Source organism: Panthera uncia, chromosome B1 (assembly GCF_023721935.1).
Source record: "Panthera uncia isolate 11264 chromosome B1, Puncia_PCG_1.0, whole genome shotgun sequence".
NCBI classification, from domain to species: Eukaryota; Metazoa; Chordata; class Mammalia; order Carnivora; family Felidae; genus Panthera; species Panthera uncia.
Window position 1 is genome coordinate 74,580,977 of NC_064811.1, and position 6,551 is coordinate 74,587,527.

The 6,551-nt window shown below is 33.6% G+C and overlaps 1 non-coding gene across 1 annotated transcript; it reads left to right on the forward strand.

The window, feature by feature from the left end:
- Nucleotides 1–922: 922 nt before the first annotated feature.
- On the forward strand, nt 923–1,070 carry LOC125924037 (U4 spliceosomal RNA). Its single transcript, XR_007458227.1, has one exon. It is a non-coding gene; the product is annotated as a U4 spliceosomal RNA (small nuclear RNA).
- Nucleotides 1,071–6,551: the final 5,481 nt, after the last annotated feature.

The window sequence follows — 6,551 nt, forward strand, 5'->3', positions numbered from 1 at the left end:
TGCCAGAAGACCAAAAAAAAGTGATAAACTGACTTGGCTAAAACAATTTTAATCTGTGAATTATATTAAAGTTGAAACTATAATCAGAGTATTTTGACCACCATCAAATTGCCATCTCCATTTTTCTCCACTTTCCATATATTTTAAAAAGACAACTCTCAGAATGAAAGTATTTGCAAATTATATATTTGATAATGGGTTAATATCCAAAATATATAAGAAAATCCTACAGTTTGATACAGAAAAGAAAAGAAAAGAAAAGAAAAGAAAAGAAAAGAAAAGAAAAAAGTGTTGCCAAGGATATGGAGAAATTGGAGCACGTCTATACTGCTGGTGGGAAGGTAAAATGGTACAGCCACTATGGAAAACAGCATGGAGGTTTCTCAAAAAATTAAAAATACAGCTACCATATGACCCACTAATGAATACCACCTCTGGATAAATGTCCAAAATAATTGAAATCAGGAGGATTTCAAGGAGAAATCCTGTTTATATAAGTCCAAACTCATCAAATTGTGTACATTAAATATGTGCAGTTTTTGTGAATCAAGTGTATCTCAACAAAGCTGTTTATTTTTTTTAAAAAAACTCTATAGACAAACATGCACATTTTCCCAACTCTTCCTTCATATATTTTTGAGATTATGTTCTTTTAAAAATTTTTTTTAAGTTTATTCATTTTTGAGAGAGAGAGAGAGACAGAGTGTGAGTAGGGTAGGGGCAGAGAGAGAGGGGGAGACACAGAATCCAAAGCAGGCTCCAGGCTCAGCATTGTCAGCACAGAGCCCAATGCCGGACTCAAACCCACCATCCATGAGATCATGACCTGAGCCAAAGTTGGGTGCTTAGCTGACTGAGCCACCCAGGCACCCCGAGATTCTGTTCTTAACACAATCACTCTATACGGTCTGAAAGTGGCTCTAGCTTTATGCAAAGGCAGTATCATAGACAATGAGGTTTATCTGAAGCATGATTATTGCTAATTGAAAATTTTCCCAATTACCCCACTGTGACGACTTGGAAAGTGGTTCTAGGGGAAAAATAATGAATTTAGAAACCAAGTCTTTTTATATCATGTATATATGCCTACAAAACAATTATGTGAGCCTTTGGAAGGCAAATAGTTTTCAACAAATTCATGTAATAATCATCCAATAATTTATAATACTTAAGACTAGTTTCAAATTGTTAGGATATCTCACTTAAAGTCGGAAATGCGTATCGTTTACAAAAGTGTTGAGATAAGAAATGAAATAGATCTAACATTTAAGCTTGTCACTGATGGTACAGATACAAATATATATGAGCAAAGTATATAATGTGTATGGAAAATTAATATTTAGAAATGTCATAATCCATGTAATCCAATATTCTATTATTTGTCTTAAAATTTCTTGTGATTAATTCCTCCTTTTAAACTCTCACAGTGTCTGGTAATTATATCTATTATTTACTTTGGCATAATAATGCAATAATTTAATATTTACCTTTTCTCTGACTGTGACCTTTTGAAGATCATACTTGTTTCTGGTTTATCTTCTTATCCCTACTATCTGGCCCAGGAACTCATAATCAGTTGATGCTTTAAAAATGACTGCTCAGTGAACAAACATCCCCTTGTCAACGTTCTCATTTTTTAAGGAAATATTCCACTATATCTCCATCTTAGTTCCATAACACATTTCCCATCTCTATCTGAGAGTCTCCATTTAAACTACTCTGTTTAAGGAGGAAGGTAGGAATCTAATCAGAGAGACCAGAAAAAGATTAAAAAACAAAGAAGTAGATGACAATAAAAAAAAAAATAGAAAGTCAGTCCAAAGACAGAATTATGTAATAGCACTAGGACATCACCATATAATATGTAGGGGGAGAAAATCTAAAGTTTTGGATTTTATGAATCTATCAACTGCATGGTCCATACAGTAAGATAAGCAGGCTTTCATAGTGTTTGACTCTGTTAACTAAAATTATAAAAACAGTTGATGAAAGAAAATAATATTTTAGATAGGATAATAAAATGCAATTAGAATGGAGACTTCATATAAATAACTGTAATATCACTACATTGATTCTAAAATATTTCCAACATAAAGTTCTCAAAAGTTGATACTAACCCAAGTGAAATTCTCATAAATCATTAGTGAATTTTCATGAAATAGTCATTGACCTGAGTTTATAAGCATTAATTAAAATTCACAGATGTATGCTTATGGACAAGCTATCAAATCTGAAAACATATAAGGCCACATTTCAGGTACACGTGAGTTCATGTACCTTATTGGTAAGTTATTTTTTATGAAAATTAATGCCTTAGCCATCCAAAATAAACACATTCTTGCTATGCTACGTTCCTGAATCTTTGTGAATAATTTGGATGACGCTTTATTTGTGCCAAGTAATATACAATTTAGTGAAAAAAAATGGTCAATGGCTGTCTATAGAATTACTCAGTTATATTCACTAAGCCAAAAGATTTAAGGTACTATTAATGGAAAGGACATCTTCAATGCTAAAAAATAAAAAAACAAATGAGACATAGTTGGGCCAAGAAAATTTTGTGTCCCAGGTTTTTTTGTTGTTTACTATTTGTTTTTATTTATGTAATTGGTGATGACCCTTAATTGGTAATTACTTCCCCAAATCTATACAGTAGTGCTTCCCTTTACTTTGTGATTTATTCCTGTCCTAGGAAAAACATTTAGAACCTCTTTACATTTCCTTTCCCAGTTTTACATACTAGCATGAATAAAGACCATGCAAAATATCACATCTCTAATCTTTGTTCCTAGCTTATATTTGATCACATAAATTTAATATCCCTTTTGAAATTTATAAACAGGATAATCTAATTTACTGTTAATAAAACAGGTAAATCAGTTCAGTTCAGTGAGCATTTATAAAGGACCTACTGTGGGTAAAGCACTACATCAGGTTCTGATTATACAAACATTCTATGATGTTTTTGAAAGTCAACTGCTTAGTGGAAAAATAATTTACATTTAGTGGGAAATATGAAGTTGAAAGTCTAAATATTACATAATGAGTTGTATCTCAATAAATCTTTCAGAGTGCTTCTTCCTTCAGAAGAGACTGAGCCAAAAGACTTGTAATGGCAACAAGTCTTCCCTCAAAAGTAAAGGAGACAGTGTACTCTGATGTCAATGCCAGTTAAAATGCCCTCAACTATCAGTGCAGGACCACCTAGGTTAGAGAGAAAGCCTCTATAGTTTCTGAATTTTGACATGTATACTATAATGTACACATCTTATACTTATGTCCTTTCAGCTGGAACCAATTGTTTTCCTGTCAAAATGCTTCAAAAAGATTCATTGTTTACTTTTCAGAGAAGACTGAAGCTTGGCTCTGGGCTATCAGTTCCTAGACAGTTCTGCTTATAAGGATCACAAAATAAATGTCTCTGCCATATCCAAGTTTCAATGTCTAACAGGAATCACCTGCTTTTCAGTCTTCCAAAAAGATGAGATCCTGATAGCATGTATTCCCCCACAGCTGATTCAAACTCCAGGAAATAAGAGTTGTAGAATTATCCTATTGTATTTGGGGAAATCTGCTTTCTAGGTCATAGGAGAAGAAACTGTATGCATGGTGCCCTGTCCAATATGATGTTGGGAAATATATTAGCAATGTCTGGTGGGGAGGTGGAGATGCTTCCCCAATAGAAAGAATAGGTATGGAAGAGGCTTGGGAAAAGAAAATGGAGGCTAAAGATGCTAGAGGCTAATCAGGGCCTATGAATATCAGTATCAGGTGTAACTATTATTCTAAAATAACTTGTAGATAAGTGGACACCAGTACAAAATAATAAGGTCAATGGCCCATAATAGTCATACTCCAATAAAGGGTTACAGGAACTTGAGGACAGGCCATGGATCTATAAATACCCCCTGTGCCTTGCTTACAACTCTACCCCCTGCCCTCCTACAGCCACTGCAACCGGTTTCTTATACATGTTTCTACAAATATTCTAAGTTGGAATAGGTTTTGTGTATATAGGCATTTTTAAAAATAATTACCTCTATTTTAAAACTATATTTAAATGACCATATTTTAGATCCAAGAAAATGAAAATACTAATTCAAAAATATATATGCAATCCTATGTTTATTGCAACATTATTTGTAATAATAAATAGTCAAGATATGGAAGCAACCCAAGTGTCCATCCATAGATAAATGGATAAGGACCATGTGGTACACACACACACACACACACACACACACACACACCTAGAATAATATGCAGCCATGAAAAAGGATGAAATCATGCCATTTGTGACAGCATGGATGGACCTACAGGGAATTATACTAAGTGACCTAAATCAGACATAGAAAGAAAAACACAATATGATTTCACTTACATGTGGAAAAAACCAAATGAATAAACAAACAAAAGCAGAATCAGATCTATAAGCACAAAGAACAAACTGATGGTAGTCAGAGAGGAGGGGAATGGGGGATGGGGGAAATGGGTGAAGGGGAGTGGGTGATACAGGCTTACAGTTGTGGAATGAATAAGTCATGAGAATAAAATACACAGCCTAAGGAATTTAGTCAATCACGTTGCAATAGGGTTGGGTGGTGACAGATGGCAGCTCCACCTGTGGTGAGCACTGCATAATGTATAAACTTGCTGAATCACTATATTGTACATCTGAAATCAGTGTAACATTGTGTGTCAACTAAACTCAAATAAAAAAAATAAATACATATTTATTTTCTATTCTGTATTACACATTTTTCTGCATCATACTTATTTACATATCTGGTAAATTAGTTCCTATTAATGCAAATAGAACTGCCTCATTTAGTTTTGAGGATTACAGCTTTCCATAGTATCAATGCTCCATGACTCACTTAAATCTCCTTTATCGAAGGCTTTTAGTTTTTATACAACATGAATTTTTCTATTACGATGATCACATTAATTATTTTTGCACATACATCATTCTACATATCTATATGTAGAGAGAATACCATTATTAGTGCAATTTTTGATAGAATCCAATTTGCTTCTACAAACATCTTTGTAATTGCTCCTTGAATCATTGAATAATTCCAGGAATCTAGAAGCTTATCAAATTATTTTTAATGGACAGATAGTAGTATCTCCTTAATTTCTTTTATAAAGGGATTCAAACGTATTTTGAACATATATAAGCTTTATTATCTTCTGTTACTAATAATATGAACTATCTAATTTAAAACTATAATTAATCCATTTTTAATTTGTGTGTGTGATGTAAGAAAGTGGTCCAGTTTTATTTCTTGCATGGTGCTGTCCAGTTTTCCAGACACTATTTGTTGAAAAGACTGTCTTTTCCCCCATTGGATATTTTACCGTGATTTGTGAAAGATTAATTGACCCCATACATACATTTCTGGGTTTTCTATTCTGTTCCATTGATCTATATGTCTATTTTTGTGCCAATACCATACTATTTTGACCATTACAGCTTTGTAATATAACTTGAAGTCTAGAATTGTGATACCTCCAGCTTTGCTTTTCTTTTTCAAGGTTGCTTTGGCCATTCAGGGTCTTTTGTGGTTCCATACAAATTTTAGGATTATTTGTTCTAGTTCTGTGAAAACTGCCATTGGTATTTTGATAGGGGTTGCATTAAATGTGTAGATTGCTTTGGGTAGTATAGACATTTTATATTAGTTCTTCCAATCTATGAGCATGGTTTCTCTTTCCACTTCTTTGTGTCAACTTCAATTTTTTTTATCAGTGTTTTATAGTTTTCACAGTACAGGTCTTTTACCTCTTTGGTTAAGTTTATTCCTAAGTATCTTATCGTTTTTGGTGCAATTGTAAATGGGATCAACTCCTTAATTTTTCTTCCTGATGTTTCATAAAAAATAAATTCAAATGGATCTAAATGTGAAACCTGAAAGCATAAAAATCCTAGAGGAGAACATGGGCTGTAACCTCTTTGACAATGGTCATAGCATCTTCTTTCTAAATATGTCTTCTGAGGCAAGGGACATTAGGCAAATATAAACTGTTGAGGCTTCATCAAAATAAAATCTGCACAGGCAAGGAAACACAATACTAAAAGGCAACCTACAGAATATAAAAGATATTTGAAAATGACATATCTGATAAAGTGTTAGTATCCAAATTACATAAATAGCTTATAAAACTCTACATCGAAAAAATGAATAATCCAATTAAAACATGGGCAAAAGACATGAACAGGCATTTTTCCAAAGAAGACATACAGATGGCCAACAAACACATGAAAAGATGCTCAACATCACTCATCATCAGGGAAATGCAAATCAAAACCACAATGAGATGTCACTTCACACCTGTCAGAATGGCTTAAATTAATAACACAAGAAATAACATGTGTTGGTGGGGATGTGGAGAAAGAGAAACCTCTTGCACTGTTGCTGGTGCAGCTACTTTGGAAAACAGTATTGACATTGCTCAAAAAGTTAAAAACAGAACTACTCAGGGAGCCTGGGTGGCTCAGTGGGTAAGCCTCCAGCTTCAGCCCAGGTCATGATCTCACGGTTTGCATG